At 40.1% G+C, this 25,101-nt stretch overlaps 1 long non-coding RNA gene across 1 annotated transcript; it reads left to right on the top strand.

Annotated features, from left to right (window-relative positions):
• The first annotated feature begins 395 nt into the window (after nucleotides 1–395).
• Nucleotides 396–16,907, top strand: LOC124245308 (uncharacterized). Its single transcript, XR_006890259.1, has 3 exons — nucleotides 396–777; nucleotides 13,640–13,721; nucleotides 16,860–16,907. It is a non-coding gene; the product is annotated as an uncharacterized LOC124245308 (long non-coding RNA).
• Nucleotides 16,908–25,101: the final 8,194 nt, after the last annotated feature.

Below are 25,101 nucleotides of genomic sequence, written 5' to 3'. Positions count from 1 at the left end.
GTTGTTTGTCATTCTTATAAATAGCTTTCTGAGACAGCTGATCTGGAAGACAACTGAATGCTTGAGCCCAGCACAACTCCATTACTCTGTGAATTCTTTTCTGCCATTAGGATTTAGTGAAGGGAAGGTGAAGTGCACATCAAGGAAATAGAGAGGGACAAGCTCTTCATTCTTTCATCCTTCCACTGTCCTCTAACTCTGTGGGAGTGTGTGAGCTCCCTGTGACAGCATCCTCCAGGAAGCTTATTAGGAAAGAACAATCCCAGGCCTCATATCAGATCTCCTGAAGCAGAATCTCATTTTTTTTTTTTTTGTGAGTGAAATTGGCCCTGAGCTAACAACTGTGCCAATCTTCCTCTATTTTATGTAGGACACCGCCACAGCATGGCTTGACAAGCTGTGCTAGGTCTGTGCCTGGGATCTGAACCTGCAAACCCTGGGCTGCCAAACTGGAGCATGCAAACTTAACCACTACACCCGGGCCGGCCCCCAGAATCTCCATTTTAACAGAATCCCCAGGGATTGCCATGTGTACTAAAGTTGGTGGAGCTTTGGTCTAACTCATCGTGGGGCCGTCTGGTTTAAAGTGGTATTGCAGCATTGAAAGTTTAAGGAGAGACAAGGTCCATGAGCCAGAATCTGGTATGGTGGTGGCAGAGTGACTGTTTCCTGTATTTGGGCACTGCCAGCAGCTTGATTCAGAAGACGGATGACAAATTTGTCACCGGGCTGCCTGGATAAACACCAAGACCATGGGATCATTTGCTTAAAGGAAAGGTAAGATCATCCATTGTTACCACACCTGCTGATAAGTGAGATACCACCAAATTTAAGTCTCATGGGAAAGTGTTGAAAAGCCTCCTTAATTTAATTCTTCACACTTTAATCTCTTTCCTCCTTTCTCCCTTCTACCTCGTATCGTATTTACATGCAACTAATTAAAAAGTTCAGCTCCCTAAGGTGAGGAAGAATATCAGATTCATTCACATTTGTCTTTGTAACCTCAGTGCCAAGCATAACACTTGGTGCATAGTATATGATTAATAAATATTTGTTTTGGGTGTTGGATTCGGGTAAATTATTCTTGTGATGTGAGTATGTAGTAATTTAATTATCCTTTAAGAAAAATTTTCGTTTGCCACAACTAGAAGGACCTGCAACTAAGATATACAACTATGTACAAGGGGGGTTTTGGGGAGATAAAGCAGAAAAAAAAAAGAAAAAGAAAAATTTTCAGTAATTAATTTGCTTGGTTTTGCTTCTCTATTTTGCTTAGTAATTTGGTTCTGAACTGGTTTATTGAGCCGTTTATCAAACATTTATTAAGCATCTATTGTATAACAAACACTGTGCTGGTAACAGGGCATATAAAGTTGACAAGGATTCAGTTCCTCCTCATCGGAGTTGTAGAAGGTAGTGGGCAGGGAGACATCTGATGTATAGTTACAGAGGGGTGATCCTGTGCTAGTACAAAGCCACACGCAGGTGCTCTGGGTGTGCACACTGAGCTAGAGGGTGGGAAGCTCTTGGCTCTAGGAGGCACCTACAAGAGCACCTGGCACAAAAACAGAGTCCCCAAGCCTGGCTGCCCTTTTCCCTATCCCCAGCTTCTTCCCTCAAGGTTTTGTAATGTATCCCATCAAGAAGGAGAAAGGTACAGGAAAAGGGACACTTGTCACACCTCTGCCCCAAGGACAGGGCCTTATCTCAGAATCTCTGAGTCTAATCTCTCTTCCAGTCTACTCTTTAAGTAGTGTGGTTTTACTTCCCAATCTTGGCCTCTTAGCACGTGTTAATGCCTCTCTGGAGCATGCCATCATTGCCCCTGCCACACCCTCGTCCTCCCTCCTGCTTGCTGGCTCCTCATCTCCATCACCTCCTCCCAGAGTCTTGCCTGCTGATCCTGATGAACTGTAAAGACAAGACGCAGGCACTTTAAATTTCAGGGGAATGTGGCCTCGCTGTTGGAGCACAGCGCAGCGCCCTTTCCACAGCGCCATGGAGGTAATGACTCATGTTGGCCTGCCCTCTGTGCCTCCTTGAAGCATCCCCTTGTTTTGAGACCACTGTAGAATTCTGAGAATTCTGTTGCAATGATGGAGCAGAACATCCATCTGAACCTGTAGAGAAAGAAGCTGCATCCCTTCCCACGGATCACAGTCTCTAAGGACAAAGCACAAGCAGTCATCAGTGAACGCCACTACGTGGAGAGGGAGGGAGCCAGCCTCCAAATGAAGGCAGCTTAGAGGGAGTAAGGACTGAGAGAGAGAGAGGGAGAAGCAGGCCTACATGTGGTGGCATTTCTGGAGCCTGTGCATGTAGCTGTACCCATCCCTGACTCACTCCCCCACTGCATTCACCCTTTTCTGTTTGTTTTGCTTAAACTAGTTAGAACTGAGTTTCTAAATCTTGCAAGCAAAACAGTTCTCACTAATATGAGTGCTTTTTCCATTGCACCTGACTGATTTCTCTCTGTAGTCATGCATCGCTTAACGACAGGGACACGTTCTGAGAAATGCTCATTAGGTGATTTTGTCATTATGTGAACATCGTAGAGTGTACTTACACAAACCTGGATGGTATAGCCTACCGCACACCTAGGCTGTATGGTACTGATCTTACGGGACCACCATCGTGTATGCAGTCCATCATTGATCAAAACATCATACGCAGCTCATGACTGTATTAGAAATATGCTAAGAGAATCCACTATGTAAGGAACATTGGGTGAATCCTTTCTAAATGGAAGAATATTTCTTTAAAAAATATGGATTATACATGTAATATATATATTTGTTATATATACGTATATATATATATATATATAGCTCAAAAGACTGGTAATGTCTGAAAACAATTCAAAATAGACATCCTTAAGAAATGTATTTATAGGGGCTGGCCCCGTGGCTGAGTGGTTAAGTTCACACGCTCCGCTTCAACGGCCCAGGGTTTGCCGGTTCGGATCCTGGGCGTGGACATGGCACCACTCAGTTGAGGCAGTGTCCCACATGCCACAACTAGGAGGACCCACAGCTAAAAATACACAACTATGTGCTGGGGGGATTTGGGGAGAAAAAGGCAGGGAAAAAAAAAAAAAAAGATTGTCAATGGTTGTTAGCTCAGGTGCCAATCTTTAAAAAAAAAAAAGAAATGTATTTATTTATGATTGGATATATCAGAGAATGCATAATAATCTATAGGTCTTCTTAACATGACATAGAAACTAAATATCAAGTTATGCCTATTAAAGAGAAACATCTTTTAAATGTAACATTTATTTATAAGCTTTATTTTAACATGTGAAAGTTTCCAAATATAATATTATACATTGAGCTGAAAAATAGAGATGTTAAAGATTTTCTTGAGTGTTTCTTTTCTTGTATTAGAATTAATTAATTACAGTGCTTGCAATTGATATTCTATATAAGTGTAAGATAGAACAGATAAGCTTTCAAAATGTTCATACTTAAAAAATATATTTTATAGAAAAGGGGTTCAGATCTTTGGTAGCCAGGTGGTGATGTTGTGGGGTGGTGGTGGGAGTGGGGTACCAAATGCATTATGGAGTCCTAAATATTTTTAAAAGCCCAATAAAAGAAAATCTGTGTTCTCCACCCTGTATACCTTGTTGTAAAACAACTTTGCCCTTGAGCTGGCTGCTCATGGTCCACAATTGTACAGATGGATGGAAATAGTCCTTGTTATCCTTCAAATAATTTTCTTACAGTGGAGGGGATTATTGCAGAAATAATATCGGTGTCAAATAAGTGATATTGTTGAGTGATAAACAGAATGTCAGCTTTGTGCCTTATGCATCATCAAATTCACCAAAATAATCTCTTTTAATTTGCAGTACAGGATTTAATCATTACTGATACTGTTGTCAAAAGAAACACCCTAATTGCTAAAACATCCAATTATCTAATCACCTCAGTTCAAGGACACAAAGTAAGGATTTTGGTCTATTTTGTTTTTGCATCCACTCCTATTTACTGGAATCTTATTATTAATAATTACTGCTTGTTGGCTGTCCATTACATGCCAGTCCTTTATACACATTGTCTCATAAAGCTTTTACAACAATGATGAGAGGTAGGGCGATGCAATAGATGAGAATTTAGAGTTAAAACAATTTTCCCACAGCCACACAGAGGCAGAGATTATCAGCCCAGGTCTCCCTAATCCCAGCCTGTACACAGCCTTCCTTCCCTACACTGGTTCAAAGTGAATTCATGAAATGGTAACCTGTTACTAACTGCTGAGCGGTGTGCTATTTGGCCACCATGAGTCTCAGAACCTTGTTATTCCTTCACTTTCGTCAGAATTTATAATTGGTGTTCCTGTTTAGATATTTGTAACTTTACTAAAAAGAAATGATGACAGTCCTTAATAAATGTGATGTATGTATTTATTTATAGCATTTAGGGAACTTGGTCACATCTGGAAAGGAAAGTAATTCTAGCAATTAATTAAAGCTGCCCTTTCTCCATTTGTCAATTACAGCAGGAACTCTTTTTGATTACTCCTTTTCCTGGAAGCTATGTCATAAAGTAGGTTATTGTAAAGAGAAGGCAATTTCCGTTAGGAGCAATGTCATAGAAGGGGATCAACGTCATTGACCAAGGTCTTAACGCCAAATAAATCATCTAATCATTTGTCTTCATGCCTTTGCTCACTCTTTAAATAAACCTTATTTAGTGTCTAATGTATGACAAAGACTGGACTAGGCATCGGAAAATTAAAAAAAAATCTTAAGTTAAACTGTCCATTTTTAGATCATTGTTTTTTCTTGCTAGAATGTACTTTCACATTTTTCTCTTCTATTAAGCCCTACTTATTCTTCAAGGCCTAAGTCAGACTCAGCTCCTTCGGTATATCCTTTTGGATCACGTTTAACCACCTTCTGTCAATATTAAGCACACCCTCCTCTTGGTTACCATGCATGAGGCATTGTGATAGCATTTATGACCTTTTATTTCCGTTGAGATGCGGTTGCCTCCACTTTCTGTGTTTAGAATTCATTTGGGACAGGGGCTGTCTTGTACTTGGTTTTCACCAGCATCTAGAAGGTAGCTCAAGCATAGTAAATATCTGTAAGAGATGGGAATCTTTAGTGTGCTTATTTCAAATATCTAACTGGCTTAAGCAAAAATAAATTGATAGTTCAAGTAATCGAGAAATTTAGAGGTAGGGCAGATATGGCTAGATCAGGCACAGGATGGGTGCTGTCAGGCTACCATTGTGCCATTTCCTAATTTTCTCTTCTTAGTTTCATTCTTCAGGCAGGACATCCCTGGAGGCTGCTGGCAGCCCCACATCCTCTTAGCATATCAGTAGAAAAGTTCTTTCATTGCCTACCTCCCAAACTTAGAAAAAGACTCCTGCTGGTTCTGTTTTTATCGCATGCATGTCCCTGGAAGCGTCAGTGTGAACAGCAAATTGTGATACAATGATGTGAGCCCATGGTGGGATGAGTGTATGTTATGCAGGCATGGACAAAAATGAATGGAAGCATTGCCAAGTCCAGATGGAGTTAGTTGGGAAGCCTCCCCAGGAAGAGATCTGGCAGTCTAAGTCAACATTTCTCCTACAGTATCCGATAAATATTTGTTGAATTAAACAAGCAAAAATGCAGTTCCAATCTCTATATAAAACATGAAAATTTCCTTTAGTCCTTTAGATATATAAAACTGCATAATACATATTCATCTGGTGAGCATTCCCCCAAACAAATAAGAACACAACTGTGATGTTTGGTGCATTGAAAAGTTAGTTGTAATATTAGATATGTTTAGATGAACAGTAAATATTGTTTGGCATAAACGTTCAGCATGAAATTCACAATAGTTTTGTCTGGTTTTTTTTGCATTCTATGGGCTATTTGGGATGTTAGAGATGGTACAAGACTCTTGCTCACCAAGTCAGTGTAAAGGGGTGAGAGGTTTCTCTGTGATAAATTTCCCTGTAGGAAGCTGTGGTACCCAGAGTCATAGCAAGAATCTTATCTTACGCGTAGGGTCAGAAGAATAGATGCTAGTAAATGTTTGTTTTTGACAGCAGTGACAATAATGACAATGCCCTTCTACCAAAAACATTTTGTAGAGTCTTTCCATCATCTCTCACGTCAAAGCATTTTGGAAAAGAGTATAGTAACCATTTAGTGAGTGTCCACTAACGTGTCTCATATTTTGTTTTAAAACCATAAATAAATACACCATTAATACAAACTTTCAAAATTATTCTTTGCAACATGTTCACTAAATTTCTAAGACACAAATGACGTAATATCCCAAATTATATAGGTGTGTTCCCTATTTGGAAAACTACAAAATGAACAGGAAAAATGGGTCAGAAGTCTGAAATGGAAGTCAAAGTGAAATTTTGAAAGGATCCAGGCTGACATGTAAAAGACATCTGTAGTTTCAGGATCTCCTATTATGGCTTGAATTCTCAGAAAACTAGCAGCAATGTAGGGGCTATTAGAATGTGATTGTACTAAGGGGCAATATTTTTTGAAATGTATGTACTGATTTGATTTTTCCTGGGGAAAAAAATTCCCAAGTTCTGATGAACTGTCCTAGGTCCCTATAGGCGGATATATTTACAATAATGAAAACATAGGATTCATTCTCTGTGAGTGAAAGAGATGGCAAGTTCAAAGTCATTCCAACAGCATCTGTGGCTTGCGGAAGCCTATCTCCAGATGCACCTGCCTGCTATTAGTTTTGCATTCTAAGTTCCCACATGGAAGCCAATTATCCCTATTGATGTTGTCATTTTAAGTACTAAGCTTTCTTTCCAGTACTGTATTTTATTCTCTCTCTCCTCACCTTGGGGGAGCATGACCCCACTCTTAGCATGCTTTTGAAGTGCCGTCTTGAGAAAGTAAACTTGTCACAATATAGTCCTTTGAGTGGCTGCATATTCACATCTCACTTAAAAAGGCAACTATAAAGATGGATCACACCCTAAATGTACCGTAAGTTTAACAGTCTCCAGAGGGCTCTTTGTAATTCTGAAATTTAAGTTTTCTATATCTTCATGTACACATACTCCAAATTTTAGAAAATTAGGTTGACACCAAAGATGACCACGTTTTTCTAGTTTTATCATAGAAAAAATTCCGATTCTGCAGGGTATAGAAGCATTCATAAGATAACATTTAAAATGTAACTAAACTTAATCTCACCATTCTATGAACATAGGCAGACGTTAAAGGTCATTTTCCTTCTGTTAGAAAAGAAACTAACATAACATTTTGCTTAAAGTTAAAAGAGAGATACCTTTGTAACAACAGAGACAAGCACTTCAGTTCAATGACCCCATTTTTTCTCATACTTAACATCTACCCAAGCTTTATTTTTGTTAGATGTTGACATGTAATTGTTGAAATCATAGGTCGTTTCCTTCATTTACACATTTTTCCTGACATTTGGTTCTTGCCTCATTTTTTTTTTTTACTTTCTATGCTACAATGTCAAATCATTGTGATACCTTATACAGCATAAAAACTCTGTATGTGCTTTTTATTTGATTTATATTTCACGTTGTTAGAGGGAAGAAATGAAGTCAAATTTTTATTTATTTAATATGCATCTGCATGGTGTTTACTATTAGCCTCTTCTAAGCACCTTAGAAATATCAATGCATTTAATATTCCTAAGAACCCTGTGAGGTTGGTACCTCCAGCATCACTCATGTTTTAAGGATGGCTAAACGAGGCACAAAGAGGCTAAGTAACTTTCTCGAGATGACACAGCTGGTCATTCACAGAGCCAGGATTCATTTCCTGACCACTTTCCTATGCTGCCTCCCCAGGGCCAGGGTCAAAAGTAGATGTACATTCACAGGATGTTTACAGCAGTCTTTTTCATACAGACGTTGATAAGCGAAGCGAGAAATGGTCCTGTCCAGCTGTACCTTCCCAGGAGTTGTAGAGGCTTATCCTCTACCCAGCCATCAAACATTGGAATTCTCAAGACTTAGACTTGGGGTCTCTTCCCTTCTCTCTCTACATGTTCAGACTAGATGACACCATTCATGCCCAAAGCTTTGATGCAGCCCCTAGGCCTATGGACTCCACATCAGCTGGTGTGATGGCATGAGGACTACTAATTTGGATTGGCTACCTATGGATTGAGGGAACTCAGGATGTAATTTAGGGAAAGTCCCTACCTAAGCGAAGGAGAAAAACCCATCCGTCCCACTAGCACAGTTGAGGATCGGGAGGAGGAAGGAGGAACACAGAGAGAAAACCAGCATGCTAATTCTTCCACTTCTCATGGTTGAGGGGAGGGGGCTTGTAGACACCTGCAGAGATAAGGGCACGCCCACTCTCCCAGATATAGCCTTGGGAAGCTCGGATACCCTAGTGCGGTGGTTCTTAATTCTGCTGCTTTTGATTAATCTGGGATGGAGCTCAGCCATGAATATTAGGAAACAAACAAACAAACTCCCAGCTGACTCTAATGTGTTGAGAACCACAATTCCTGGAGAAGTTTTCAGTTTGGCCAATGTGGTGGTAGAGACATAATGCAGGTTTGGGAGAGGGAGGTGCCTAGATAGAGAAGCTGAGCTAAAATAAGCCTCAGGCTGGTGATCAGGGGATCTAGAAGATTCTGCACAGCCTGACAAGCAGTCATAGAGAGGCTGTGGGATTCAGGGCCGCCCTGAGATTGGGATACAGAACCTGCAGTCTTGGTAGAATTTGAGAACCGAGGCAAAAGACCAGGACCGTGGACTCTAGCATCAGGAACAAACCTGGTAGTCCACAATGCCAGATGACATCTCAGTGAATGCCAGTCCAGGAACCGAGCCAGGCCAACAGAGACCAGCACAGGGCCTGTTTGCTACTTGATCAGAAGTCCCACCTCCACCTGTGCCACAATGTCCCAGGAACAGTGCTGGATACCCAGTCTGCAGGGTCGAATGCAAAAGGAAAATGCAAGGACCCTTGTTCAAAAAGCAGGGGGGAGAAAGTGCCACTAAAAGCTTTTTCTTTACTTCCATGGTCTGTCTCTCTCAACTTGTCGTAGAGTTTGTTATCTGCTATTTCATGCCTTTCAAAGTAAAGAAAAATTAAAATTTTAAATTATTGGCATGAATTTTACCATTCATGTTGACATTGCATAATGCCCTTTTCGGAGAGAAATATCAGACCATTTAATTAGGATCTAGAATCCCCCAAATCACACAATTCATAACTTGTAGCTCATACATGTATATATGTTTTGTTTTTACCAGAACAGTGAGGATGCTGTGCAGAACTAACCCACTGTATTCATTTCACTCCTCCATATGCACACATTTCACCAACACTCTCTACCTGATGACCACAGAAGGACTGAAAGGAAAAGGGACTATGAGTTACTCTATCTTTTGCTTTTCTTCGTGTCATCACTTTCAGCTTAAGTAGTTGGATAATACAGGGAAGTGACATGAGGAAGAAAGGGTGTAATAGGGTTCTATATTGGTTGTTTGTGTTTGTTACTACACCCGTTCCTTCCTTCTGCATTTGAAGAAAGTTCTGGTTGGGCCAAGATAACATGTCCTCTTGAAGCTAGCAGCGCCCCTGCTGACTCAGTCCTAGATGTAACTTACTCACCTTGTGCTTGCTTTCAGATTAGCTGATCTTACACACATTGCGGGTCTACCCTAATACTGTGCTCATGGGGCATTGCAGACCCTATACATGAAAGGGGTGGCAAGGAAAAGCAGATATGCACATTGCATATGTCCCCTCTGCTCATTCTTGTGTATACGTTAGTGTCCCTTTGAACTTCACTTATAAAACACAAGTTCAAAGATAAAATTATTACGAATTTCAAGATGTCAGCAGCAGAGTATTAAACTAAGTGTTGGGTCCTTCTGAGCCTAGGGCCCACCAAACCAGCCCTGCTTAGAAGTATTCTCCCTGGGACCGGCCTCGTGGCTCAGCGATTAAGTTCATGTGCTCCCCGTCGGTGGCCCAGGGTTCACTGGTTCAGATCCCAGGTGCAGACCTACGTACCAGTTATCAAGCCATACTGTGGCAGGTGTCCCACATATAAAATAGAGAGAGAGATGGGCACAGATATTAGCTCAAGGCCAATCTTCCTCAGCAAAAAAAAAAAAAAGGATTGGCAGTGGATGTTAGTTCAGAGCTAATCTTCCTCAAAGAAAAGAAAAGAATGGAAAGAAAAAAATAAATATTCTCCCATATACCCAGATATTATCTTGGAGGAAAAGGGGAGAGAAGAAATTTTCTACTGTGCCTGGAATGTCATAGCAGAAATCATATGTCTTGATTATTGGATTCTACTTATAAAATGAAAAAATAATTAACTCTTTTTTTAAAAAAAGTATGTTCCTAAGATTCATTGCCTTAGTTAAGACTCCCTTGGTTGCTGAGAGAAAAGGCAAAAATCATTGTATGTGGATAAAAAAATTGTTAGAATGTAGAACCCAGGTAGGGATGGAAGCCTGGAGGATTGGCCTAGGAGGTGGAAAGCCTTCAGAAACCGTGCTTCTGCTTTGGATTTCCTGGGTCTTGTGGATTCTTATCTAGCATCTCTTATTTCCCTTTCCTCTCAGGAGATCTGCTTTCTCTGATTCTCAAGGTGCGTCTGACCAAGTGTGGGATCCCCTCAGTTCAGCCAAACAGCACAAAGAATGTAGCATCTCTTTCCCCCTAGGCCATATTTCTGGTCGGGAAAAGATGTGATTGGCCAGATGTGTACCAGGATCTATTCCTGGTCCAACCAATGATGAATGACTAGGGGTGGGTGCCAAGGCCTGGAAGCTCATGGGCTGGCCAAATACTCCTGAGTTTTCTGCTGCACTTCTTGTACTTGATTAAATGTCCTGTGCTTATGTTTTTTATAGAACAATAATTAATAATAATCAGGTCACAGTTACTGAGCCCATACTGTGCCAGAGTTTTTGCTGGTCATGTTCTGTTCCTCATCGCAGTCTCCACAATAAACGCTCTGAAGGAGGTAAAGAAAGTGGCTTCACACACATTAAGACACTTTCCCCTGATGACCTGGCCAATAAGGGAGCAAAGGAAGGAATCCCAGGTTCATCAGCACTCAGAGCTGTACTCTTAAATGCATTATGGGAAACAATCAACAAAGGCTGGTTATAGTATGTACTCTGTTGAGAGACTGTGATCATTATCCATTTCCCCATGGTTATTTGTTGACTGCTCTTGCAGTTGAGAAAACTTCTGATCCTTGATTTTATTCAAGGAACCCAATTAAAAGGATAGCAATTAAGCACAGCAGATTCTCAGAAATATTTGCCCTTTGTTAACGAGTGGCTTTCAGAAGAGTGGTCATCTGTCCTCTGAGATGATGTGCATAATCCCACAAAAATTGATGCCAGATGGATCCGACCTGCCTGCGCAAATAGGTTTCCTCCGTCTTCAAGATGTTTGTTGTCTATAACTATTTCCAGCGTGCCCCCTGCTGGCTCATGGGAACTGGACATCGCAAATCACAGAGGATGCTGCCAGCCGGAAGCCCCAATTCCCAGGGTTGAGAGAACCTAGGAGGTCTCGCTGTCATGTGGCCTTAGTCCAGTTAGAAACCAGATAACCCTCCACTATCTGCATTTTGCTTTTCCCAGATCACCTCTAGAGAGAAGCGGAAAGTTTTCAAATCAAATTTTTATCATCTACTTGAATCTACACGTGCTGCACTGAAAGGACGGCTTTGTGTTGCTTACTTGAGTCATGACCGAAATCTCGATATAAAATTAAATATATAAACATCTAAGAGAGGATAACTTAGATTAATGATGGTCATTTTTGGCTCTCTCTTTCCTTCTTTACCTTTACTCTGTGGAATTCTTATTGATTTCAGAGATAGATGAATTAGATTCTGTCCTGAATAAAAGTCAAATGGGTATAGAGTATAGTTGCTTGTTTAGACTGTTTTTAATGTTTATTTTTATTTAAAATGTTCACTGAAGTACCAAATAGCCATTACTTTACTAAGTCCACTTTATGAGCTCATTTTTTTAGTGAAGAAAACTAAATTTAAAAAATAAGCATAAGATAATTTCTATGTTAACTAGGATAATTATCTGTTCATCAGCTCTCATAATTAGAGCTACTGCTAGCATAACCTCTAGGACGTGAAAATAGGTTTTAAAACTATGTGTGTAGATGTGTGCACACACTTAAAGGGGAATAATTATTTCACAAAAAAAGTATAAATTCTTTCTGTTAGAATTTAGTTTTTTAAGAAATAAAATATTTTTCTTATTTCCAAAGAAACACATATTCGTCATAGAAAATCTAGAGAATACAAACAAATACAAATTTAGAGAAACAAAACGTTGACTACCCATGTAAAATTAATGTGCATGATATATATCACATACACATAAGTAAATACGATGTGTAATTTGCTTTTAGAGATTTCTGTCCTAAATTTTAATACAAAGCATTATATAAAAAGCCATCAGGGTGAGAGGACCTAACCAGGTAACTGCCAATAACTTAATTGATTATATAGTCAATGACCTAATATTTTTAAATGTACATTGGACTCCTTTTTGCATATCTTGCTTCCAGACATCTTATCAATAACCCAGACTCAGGAATATCATTTTAGCACGTAATGATGCCCACTTGTGAATGATAAGAGGACAAAGATTATATTAGATATTGATGTTTGATTATTTACTAGGGTTTGTCACCACCTAAATGACATCTTCCCACCAGTTTTAACAACCAAGCTGCTTGAATTTGTGTGTTAATAAATGTATAAATTATGACATGCCATGGGCCTCAATGGTAGAAGTATTTAATGCATGAAGAGCAAGGATGTCTATAAAGTAATATGATAGATTGTTTTTAAACACACCTATGAGAACTCATACTTTCAGGTATTGGAAGTATTTTATTCAACATCGTCATGTTAAGAGCTTATGAATTGCCTCCATTATCTATGACTGTATTTCTCTGAATGTATTCACCCAGCACTATTGATGGTGAGTGCTCTGTGTGCTAGCATTTTCACAGGCCCTGTGGATGTCATAATGAATGAGACAGGAAGGCTGCCACCTACTGAGGGAGAAAGATGATGCAAGCTGTTGTAAGACAGGAGCTTAAGCCTTTAATGGAGGGTGGCACAGGGTAATATGGGATCCTACCCTCCCCAGTCCCTGGGGTCAGGTCTTCTGTAAAAACAACAGGACTCTAAGCTGAATACTGGCTAATGGAACTCCAGGGTATGGGTGAAGAATTTAGAAAGCGTGTTAATCGGAACGAGATCATAGTCGGGAAAAGGAGAGAGCTCTTTTGGAATTGTCTTCAAAGGTTTAGGATATTATATTGACTAACCCATAGAGAGGCAAATGATAAACATTTGATGTAAATTGGATTCTTTTTCTCTAGGCTACAGTCAAGACAGTGAATGCCTGCTAGTTCAGTAGAGTAGTAGAGTCTAATTACCTTTTAAAAGCCCCAGGATTTAGCAGAGGGAGTGGTATGCAGTAGGTGCTCAAAGAATGCTTGCTGATAATCGACTACAAGAGGTCTGACAAAATGGTTGATGCACAACTGGAAAATTCTAGGTCTCGTTTAAAACCAGGTAAGTCTGGGTGCTGAGACTGATTTTTTTGTGTAGCTAATTTATTATATTGCTTCCAGGAGCTCGTCAGCGATATGAGACTCATTTGAACAAGAGAGTCCAGGCTACCACATCATACCAAATGTGCCTTGAATAGTCAGGGTGAGTACTTTGATAAGGACCGTATGTATGTATTTGGGTTTTAAACTTCAGATACATTTGTTTAAGTCCAATCAGTCCGATTTAAAATTACTCAGTTTGCATGTGCATTGATACATTTACATACATACACATACTCACAGACTAGAAGTTTAATTGACATGGCTTGAGATAAGTCAGCATTTGTTTTTCCTGGTTCATGCAGACCATCTAGTTCAAATCCAGGCTATACCACTTATAGATTTGTGATTTTGGGAAGGTTACTGAACCTCTCTGTTCCTAAATTCCTTAGTCTATACATTATGGATAATGACTACACCTAAATTATAGAATGTGTATGAGACTAAATGATTAATGTATGTAAGGAGCATAGAATACTGTTTGTCACATCGTAAGAACTGTTTATCATATTGTTATTATCCTAAACCATAGCACTATTAACATTAAAAACATTTAATTTACCAGATCAAAATAATCTATAAGATGTTTGTTAATATATACAAGAAGATAATGATTATACTTAAAATTATAAATGTTTCTGAAGCCAAATGAGTTAATATATGCAAAGAGCATAGAATACTATTTGTCACATTAGTATCCTTAACCATAATAATATTAATATTAAAAACAGATTACTAGATCAAACTAATATTTTAAAATAGTTTACCATTTAGCATGAAGCTTTTGATTATTTTTAATGTTTTAAATATGTTGGAAAATATGAATTACTAAAATGAGAATGAAATTAAATGGTTAAAATAGAAAAGCCGTAATTTAGAATACCTTTTCTCTCTTTAGATGAAAAATATACCCTCAAGAAATCCAATTCCTTGAAACTGAATACATTTTAAAATTCTAATTCATTTTTCTTGCAACTTATAGATCTGGCATTATTAAAATATTCATATCTTTGAGCTAATGTGGCATAACAAATTTAATTTGCAAAACAAAGATGATATGAATAGAACATGATCCATAATCACTTTTTTTCCTTAAGCTGCATGTTGTAGGCACTCCATTAGAAAGATAGACGTCAGCCAATTTTATAACTCCACAGAACTTTCCAAATAAATAAACTCTTAGAAACTCATAAAATAATAGAATTTTGGAACAAAACACTTCCTCAGAATTTATCTTTTTCATTGTTTCCCAGTTGAGTAGGTACAACCCCACTGCCCTTGGCAAGGTTGTTTGAAATGTATGGGGGTGCTTTGAGCTGTTATTTTTCGGCCAGGGAAGTCCTCACAGCACCGTGTAACCTGATACCTGTGAAAGGGTGGGGGAGCCGAGGAGGACTAGGTGGGAAGAGCCACAGATTGCATTGCTGGTCCACGGGGAGCTCCAGTGCAAAGATTGCCCCATAGAGTAGCAGTACATTGGGCAGAAACGGCCAGACCGTAGTGCTGATGACCATATTCCACCACTGGCTGGCAGCTTCCCCAAGAAGAGTGTGGCCTCAATTTGAACACGGCAGCGGATCCTCAGGTGCTGCAGTTGGAGGCAGCCTGCCAACTGCACTCCTTGCAGCTGACCAACAACTTCTTTCTGGAAGGCAGATCCAAGCAGCACATCCCCAAGGCTGCTAGTCACCCATGTTTCTAAATCCAGCTGAGCATCTTCCCAGAGTCTGATTGTTTACTGTATAGACCAAGGAGGACCAGAGTTCAATGGTAGTACCTTTCTGGGGTGTCTGATTGCATATGGGGTGTTATTTGAAGGTTATTCATGTTTCATTTTGTTTTTTTGGGAGATTGTGTGGGAAGAGGGTAAAGATTAGCTCAAAGGGTTTTATTGTAATTAAGCTTGTCTATGTGAAGGACCATTTACTCTGCCTATAACAGGGATTATTATTATTAATTCTAGTCGTAGGAGTAGTTATGGTAATAAAGGGAGGGGGAAGAGGAGAAGAAGAGTAATAGTAGTAATAATAATTAATAATAATAATGTTAATATTTATTGGGTATAGTGCTAAGGCCTGCCATGTCAAATCTCATGCAATACTTAGCAACACTACAAAGCAAGTATCAGTATTGTTCTGATTTTGGAGATAATATATAGAGAGGTTAAGCAACTCATCTGAGCTCATCAAGCTGATAAGGATCACCGTGGAGTTCAAACCTATGTAGTAGGAATCCCGTGCACCTGCTGCTGTCTGCTACAGTTTACAGTCAAGACATGGGCTTGACTGTTCCATGTGCTCATTGTGTATATGACTTGTAACAATATATTTAACCTTTTAAGCCTCAATTTCCTCACCTATGGAAAGTCAATAATAATAATAACCAACCCGACTTTCTTATGGGGTTAATGTGAGGAAAAAATCCCCATGATGTTGAGAAAGTGTTTGGTAAACTGTAAACTCTTCATAAATGTTGGTTATTATCTTACTGGCGTTAAAGATTTTGTGTTCTAGAAATGAGAGTAGTGTGCACTTATATAACTGACAATAGCAAGTACTGTAAATTTATTCTCAGGAATTATGATCCCAGAATTTGAGAGCTGGAAAAGGTTTTGGAGATTATGCAGTTCAGTGCTTCTCAACCCAGATGCACATTTATATCACTTGGGGGAGCTTTAAAAAATTTTGATGCCCGAGATTCACTCCACTTTCAGAAATTTTATTGAATTGGTCTGGAGTAGGGGTTAGGCATCTAAGTATACATATATAGATAAGCATCTGTATTTATCCATGTAAATGTGTGTATGTGCATATAGGCTTATGTATGTGCTTTTGTGTGTGTGTGTATTCTCCCAAGATGATACTAATGTGTAGTCGGGGCAAAAATGACTGAATTGGACCAACAAACTTCTTTCCGATAATTGGAGTAACCACGTGTTTACCTTGGACAGTTCCTCCGTAGCCCATCTGATTAGCCCGCCCCCTTTCACTCTCAGGTGTTGCGGTTTGGGTGATAAATTATGTTGTCTTCCAGTTGATGAGGAACTTTGGGAGGCTCTTTTCCTGCTACAAAGGAGCTGAGTGTAGTGTCCGCTCTGGGCTTTCAGGGAGTGCTTTAGAGTCCTGTTGGACACCATGCAAGTAAGCAGGATGCTGCTTGAGATTCTTAAGCTGAGAAAATTTCCTAATTTTTCTGTGATGAAAAGACCTCTTTTTTTTCCCTTTTCTTCTTCTCCCCAAAGCCCCCCAGTTGTATTCTAGTTGTGAGTGCCTCCGATTGTGCTATGTGGGACACCGCCTCAGCATGGCCTGACGAGCGGTGCCATGTCCACGCCCAGGATCCGAACCGGTGAAACCCTGGGCCACTGAAGCAGAGCGTGCAAACTTAACCACTCAGCTACGAGGCCGGCCCCAATCAATATGTTTTAATGACTCTACTGCAGATGCTGAAACAGTCATACTCATCGAAGTTCATTTTGAGTCAATCAGATCAGTGTGGAATGTCTTTCAACATGGAAATGGCCAAAGCTTCATGGATGCACTTTCTGGAATAACGTGATCATGAGCTCAACCAAGGATGACCTATTGCAAAGATTTTAAGAAGTCCTAGAAAATTCTGGCTCAATATCTGGGTGACAGTCACAGCATGCATAAAAAATGAAAGTGAATCGCTACTGCCACTGTCACCTACTTAGAATGCCTCATCAGTGACGGCCCTTTTCAAAGAGGCTGTTCAGTTGTCAACTCCAAAATATAGGAACTCTCAGCCTTCCTGAGTCCATTAGACTTTCTGTTTTTCTTTTATGAAGGGATCCATTTCTGAGTCACTGTGTCACGTTCATGGTAAAGAAAAAGAGCAGTATGTATAGAGAGTTGGACTCCTGAACAGGAAGGTGCCTTTTGTGATATCAAGCAGATACTGGTTTCCCTGTGTGGGTCCAAAAGAGTCTGTACCACCTGGCTGGGTTCAGTTGTGCCTATCCATAAAGCGCCAGATGGCCCCCAGACGCCAGCCTTGCTTACTCATCAAAAGCGGTGTCATCTCTATACCAGCATGATGCACACATTGATAAAGTTATGCGGTTATCAGGGGACTGGGGACATTTTATAAACACACCAGCTTCTACGCCTTTACCATTCATAATGTTTGCAGACCACTTTGGGGATTTTTCTCCAAGGATAAATCAACCCCTTTAATCTTGGTATCAGCCATACATCACTGAGGTATTTCGCTCTGTTGTTTTTTCGGTTTACAAGATGAATGAAACGCTTCCTTTTGGATCTCCAGCCAGCATATGATGCAAGAACCACTTGGCAACCTCAGACTCCTGGGAACCCCATTACACAGCTAGCTCTCTGACTCCCAAACCATCAACATTGTTGTTTTTAATTAATAGAGATTTGGAACTACGTTTCTGTTCAAAAACCAGATTTTAGAGAAAAATCTCCCTGAAATTAGCCCTGGGCAAGGTCCAGAATTGACTAACCCACCTCACATTTCTTCAGAGATCTTTTCTTCGCCTTTCTGCTTGAAGAAGGGGAGTGATATCCACTGGTCTCCACCACCCCCTGTAAAGAAAATCTTGCAAATAACTCACTTTACAATTTACCAATAGCAGTAGCTATTTCATATGACTTGAATAAAGGTGATTATATTTCTGTTTTTCAAAATAAATTTCATCTGAATAATCTTTATTCCATTATTTCTGTATTTCAGTCCTTCATATTTTTTAATCACAAAAAAATGATGCATTTTAGATTCAGGTGGCTCTGCCATTGTCCAGTTCTAATTTTCCAAACAGACATTTCTGAGATGATTAAAAAAAAGTCATACATTTTGGCTTTTGCACAAGCAATTGAATTACATTTCCCAAGAATAAAACTTTTTTTCAATAAAATCTATACTATAATAGCCATGATACAATCAATTCCAGGTTTCAAAATGATGAGGAAATCAGTATATTCAGTTAATTTTGAGAAGTGTCACTTTGAGAGCTGCCTGCCGCTCTAGCGATAGTGATGGTGCATACCTTTCTTCAGTGGGGAACTTGTTAGAATGAGTTTTTTAAATGGCTTGATATGGAGTCTATGGTGAGTGCAAGACCTGAGAATTCATTTGTTTCTTCAGCCTTTTTGTAAGATTCTAGTAGAGATGTGGCTTCCTTCTCCTAGAAAACTGGATTCTCACAATAATCGTGAATATTCTTTTGTATTTCATAGACCTGTATGCTCTGCTAAGTTCAAGATTTCAGATAAAGCTTAATAAAATTTGTTGCAGGGTTTAGTGACTCTGGGGCTATATTGCTTTGTCCTTGTCCAAACTGTCAAGTAACCATCATAGCCTCTTTAAATCAGGGTGCTGCCCTCACTCCATGCAGGTGGCAGCTCCTCTCTGGTGTGGTATCTGATTTTATTGCCCTTCTCTGGGCAGAAGGTCCACCTGCTTTCAAATCCCATTAACCTCAAAGTTGTAAGGAAAGCAAAATTATGTGACTGTAAACACAGTGTCTTACCTTTCATATCCATCCAGAACCTCTGTTACACTGCAAGGATCTCCATTCGTTAAAACTAGTAGAGTATAGAGGGTAAACAAACATTTGAAAAGATGCTCCACATCATGTGTCATCAGGGACATGCAAATTAAAACGACAATGAGATGCCACTACACGACTGTTAGCGTGGTGGGAATCCAAAACACTAACAGTGCCAAATGCTGGTGAGAAGGTAGAGCAAAGGGAACTCTCATTCATTACTGGTGGGAATGCAAAATGGATCAGCCACTTTGGAAGAGAGTTTGGTGGTTTCTTACAGAATTAAACATACTCTCACCATACGATCCGGCAATCATGCTGCTTGGTATTTGTGCAAAGGCGTTGAAGATTTATGTCTACACAAAAACCTGCTCATAGATGTTTGTAGCAGCTTCATTCGTAATTGCCAAAACTGGAAGCCAACCAAGATGTCCTTCAGTAGGTGAATGGATAAATAAACCATGGTACATCCAGACTATAGAATATTATTCAGTGCTAAAAAGTAACAAACTATCAAGCCATGGAAATACATGGGGGAAACTGAAATGCATATTACCAGCTGAAAGAAGCTAATCTGAAAAGGGTACACACTGTATGATTTCAACTCTATGATATTCTGGAAGAGGCAAAACTATGGAGATAGTAAAAAGATCAGTGGTTGCCAGGGGTTGCGGGGAGAGAGGGATGAATAGGTGGAGCACAGAGGATTTTTAGGGCAGTGAGGCTAGTCTGCATGATACCATAATGATGGATGCGCGTGATTCTACATTTGCCGGAGCCCATAGAATGTACAGCACCAAGAGGGAACCCTAGTGTAAACTATGGACTCTGGGTGATAAAGATGTGTCACTGTAGATTCATTGATTGTAACAAATGTACCGCTCTGGTTGGTAACTGGGGAGGCTGTGCATGTGTGGGAGTGGAGTGTCTATGGGAAATCTCTGTACCTTCCTCTCAGTTTTACTCTGAACCCAAAACTGCTCTAAAAAATTGTCTTAATAAAAACAAAAACAAAAAAACCAAGTAGAATAATCACATTTTGATGTAATGTGATGGATGATTTTTAGAGATTAGAACCTTAATTTATTGTATTTAAATGTAATTTAATCCTCTGGTTGTTTTAAAATGACAAACACTCTGTACTCTCTATCTTGGCCGACTGCATAGTTTCTTTGTAGCCACTGGCTGTAAGCCCTTGTATCCTGGATCCAGAAATGTGCTTCCTGCCCTGGCCTTCCAGACTGCACGTCTGGCCTTTGTGTTGCTTTTAAACTACGAGCCCGCCCCTTCCTGTGTGCTGGCACAGGTCGGTCACCTACTTGGATGCTGCACCTTGCCAGGTGCCTCTAACTTGAACTCATGCTCTAGAATACACAGGAACCCATACTTCCCTCGTTTTGTCCAAATGTGTAGAGTTTTAATAGTTTTAGGAATGATTGACTAAGCACTCACTTTGAGCCAGGTATTCCACTAAACACTAGACATCGTGATATCCTTTACTCTGCCCAACAGCTTAGGTGAGAGTTGGTGGACATTTTATCTCTTTTTTGATGTCAGGAACCTGAAGTTTGCTGAAGTTAAGTAACTCTCCCAAGGTTATGCAGCTCGTAATTGGACAGTCAGAATCAAAGAGCTGTATAATCCGAACACCCATACTTTTATTCACCATGATGCCTCCTGGTTGAGAACTTTGCTTTCATCACTTGCTGTCTACCAGTTCTAGTTGAGTCTGATGAGCCTTGGCCTCTGGCCACATTTTCAGCAGCAGCATCCGGTGCTTCTGTCCCTGTGCCCTGAGTTTCAGTCAGTTATTTACTCTTCCTCCATGGCCTCGGTCTTTCATGAATTCCTTATTTGCACATGTGGTTCCCTTGGTTTTAACTGCCTGTTTCCCACTCCTCTTTCCATTTTGTTAACTCCTCACCCTACAGCACCCACTTCGCACATGATGTCTTCTGCCAGGCTTCCTCATTCTAAGCTCTGTGATGTCACTCCATGCATGGAATGTGGTTGCTTTCTGGTATGAATCTCTGTTATACTGTAAGTTCCTTAAAGACAGGCTCAGGTTGCATCCATCTCTGTATCTCCAAGATCTCATGCAGTGGTAAGACTTTGATAATGATGTAATCGATATTTGCTCAAGTTATTCGAATTCGCATTTCCTGCCACTTTGCTCCCCCAGCCCTGTTTGACTCTGATTCTTACTGTCACATCACTGCAAGATCGTAGCATCTAAGGGCATCCTTCCGCTACATCTCCACTCTCTTAAAATTGATCAACTCCACATCTCATCACTTCTGGTGTAGGTCATGGGCACCTTAGGAGCAGTTTGTCCTCAGGGCTTTTGCTCAGCTAATTTTCCTTGTCTAGAAACCCCTGCCCCCCACCCCAGCTTACCCTCCATCAGATTCCATGTGTCCAGATTCCAATAAGTACTTCCTTTTCCATCAGTGTCTCCCTTGGCACCCGTCTTTGCCTGGTGCTTCTCTGGGGTCTTTCTCAGTGATGCTTGTACCCTGTGGAATGATCTCACTGGCATGGCCGTAAGACCAGATTGTGTTTAGTCACCTGTATTTCCAGAGAGAGATCAGGAACACCTGTCTCTCCTTCACCTCTTGGTGGAGTCTTTATCAGTGATGGTGAGGTGCCCCATGTTACTCTGTCTGTAAACCCCAGTAACCTTGTATTCAGCATCTGGTGATCTTGTTAGAAGATCTCTGTCATTCTTTCTCTCTCCTTCCCTCTTTCCCTCTGCCTTTCCCCATCCCTCCTTCTTCCTTTCTCTCTCTCTCTTTAAATGTTGATCTTTGATCTTCAAATTAAAAGATAAAAATAAATAAGTAGAAATTAAAAATTAACTAAAATAAATAATTAAAAGATAGTAATAATAATATAATAATAAAAGGATAGCCATTGGTGGGCACTTATAAGAAGAGCCCCTTTTTATATGTCCTTCCTTGACTCTCTATCAGCATCTCTCTTCACCTGCCACCCTCCTATGTGTCAAGCACCTAATCAATTTGCCTTCTCCATTTTCAAGAATTGTGAGTTTTCTTGTGCCTCTCTGCCTTTGCACAAACTGTTTGCTTCTCTGAGCATGCCCTCCGTTCTCCCCTGTCTTATTTGCCTAGAATTTCCCCACTGGTGCTTTAGACCAGCTAAAGTCGCCCTTCCTTTGCGTTGGCATCTCAAATTGTGTCCTTACTAGTTGAGGCAGACATAGATGCTCCCTCCTTCCTGTCTTCTTGATCCTCCATTATAAAATGTATCAACTGGTTCATCACTACTTATTTACATCAATATATTTATGTATATCACTGCTTGTCTACATACAGATTTTGGATTTTATCCTGTTCCTCTGTGTATCCTAATACCTTGTAATGTGCCTACTACATCTCGGCCAGGAAATAGCTACTGAAAGCTCCTTTCAACTGCAGACAGACTTTAAAGACTTGACTACTTGTTCAGCCTTGGGCTATCTTTTGAAGGAAAAGAGGTGACTTTCTTTCATGAACAATAAGCACAAACATCAACATCTATAATTTTTGCTTCAATATTGAATTACTTATTTCTAAAAAAAAACTTTCCCATTTTTATGAGTTTGCAAGAGCATGTAAATGAGTTAGTGACTTTCACCCAAACTATAATGAGAGAGCTGGTAATTTTCTTTAGGTGTGCATTGATAGAATTTCACTGGATGGGGGTATATGGTTCTTTAAAAAAGCATGTATTTTAAAGTGCCGTGGAGGGTTCTGGTTTGAGCAGTTCCTGAGTGGCATGATTTAGTGGAAACACACTAGGCTGGCTTTCCTGAGACTGAAGTTGATGTCTCAGTTTTGCCTTCCATCGGATGTGTGACCTGGGCATGTCCCTTAAGTGTAAAGCTCCCTCACTTGTAAAATATGCTATCTCATGTTGTAATTTCACAAGAGATCATTTGAAGATGCTTTATAAACATAAAGTAGCAGGGCCGGCCTGGTGACGTAGTGGTTAAGTTTGTGCTCTCCACTTCAGGGGCTTGGGGTTCATGGGTTCAGATCCCAGGTGTGGACATACACACCACTCATCAAATCATGCTGTGGTGGTGTCCCACATACAAAATAGAGGAAGATTGGCACAGGTGTCAGCTCAGGGACAATCTTCCTCAAGCGAAAAGAGGAAGATTGGCAACAGATGTTAGCTCAGGGCCAATCTTCATCACCCCCCCCAAAAAAAAAAAGAGAGAGAGAGAAACCAAAACATAAAGTAGCTTAAAAACAACAGGGTTTAATAATGTCTAGTTACTTAAATTTATTTCACTGCAGTTTCACTGTATGCACATGTATACTTCAGCTGCTTATGATTATTACTTTATTGTATTTTTATTTCTTCTTCCTCTTCTTTCCATCTCCTCTTCTCCTCCTCCCCCTTCCCCTTCCCCCTCTTTCTCCTCCTCCTCCTTCTTATTTTCCTCCTCCTCCTCCTTCTTCTCCCCCTACTCCTTCTCCTTCTTCTTGTCTTCTCCAAGTGATGCCTTCTAGTGACCTGTGCTCACCTGGGTATGAGGTTTTTGTTCTACAGCTCATTAAGATGCTCCCTACAGTAGGAAACTTTAGGAATTTTTGTTTGAATACATTTTTCTCTAGAAGGGAACAATGATAGATAAAATGAAAGGCAAATATTGACAGGGCAGCTCTCCCTCTCAGCAGGAGGCGTTCCTGCTGCTTTCCACCCAGCAATTCACTGCACCCTCTCAGCAGCCCTCAGGGTGGACACAACCAGCTTCACTTTACGGGCAGGAACACAGCCAGCGCGCCACCCTGTGCCTGTCACGCCTAAAGCCCGTGCAGAAGACTGTAATGCCTGCCTTTGATACACTTAACCGTTCAGTCATACTCGGAGAGCAGTTTGGGGACCCTGGTCAAAAAAATAAAAACGAAACCCAGTCTTCACAGATGGACATCTCCCCCAAATCTTTACATGGGATTCATACCTGTATGCGACCTTGCTGCCTCCCAGGCTCTGTTCTGGACTTCTGTGTCCAAGTAATTTATTCTGGCACCCCATCTTGTTGTTCTTGACAAGCTTAGTACTTAATGCAAATAATAAAAAATTCTTCACAAAGTATGGCTGACAGTAGGCACACTAATTCACATTGTTTCCTTTTTAATATCTTTGTTTTGGCACTGACATTTTCCTATGAAATATTCTTCTGTCTAAAATAAAGTACCTTTATTTAATTTCCTTCAGGATAATGAATTCTTTACAAGGAAGTGCTATCTTCTTTGGGGCCTTATATCTGTTCTGTTACCTCGCCACTGCATTCTAATTTATTTATAGTTCTATTCTGTGTTTGAGAATATTGCTTTGCCATATGTTTTCAACTTTTTTTTCCCGTCAGATGGCTTTTCCCCCTTTTGTGTAATTTCTCTGTGACAAATGTGCTCCATGCATTTTCGCGTGCATCTTGTTGTCATTCCATGAAAGCTCATAAACCATGATTTGTGTCACACTGAGCACAGTCATCAGATGAACATGCTGAATCTCCTTCTTGCATCATGCATGTGTACACCCACATGGGAATTCTGTGGAATGTCTGACACTGGTGCGGTTGGTCAGCACCCCAACATTGGTTTCCAATTTTTTTTCTAAGTGTTTCCAAAAACTCATAAAAAACATTCATGCATAGCATCATCTTTTTTTTTCCTTAAAAAGATTTTCTTGTCTATTTGATGGGACACATGTCCTTGTGAGTCAGTTTCTTGTGTTTGGGTCTTTCATAACATTTGTTTCAAAAATAAAATTGGCAAACTTTTATAGATGTTGGTTGGAGAATAAAGCCCTTCATTTAACAAAGATATTGCAAAAATGTGAGCATTTGAAATATTGATAGTTGGCTGCAAAGAGCAGTAGTTCTAAATTTTACCAGTTCACTGATCACATTTTTTTCCTCTGATTTCAAGCTACGTCTGCT

Source organism: Equus quagga, chromosome 10, assembly GCF_021613505.1.
Source record: "Equus quagga isolate Etosha38 chromosome 10, UCLA_HA_Equagga_1.0, whole genome shotgun sequence".
NCBI lineage: Eukaryota > Metazoa > Chordata > Mammalia > Perissodactyla > Equidae > Equus > Equus quagga.
This window is presented reverse-complemented; position numbering and strand designations above follow the sequence as displayed.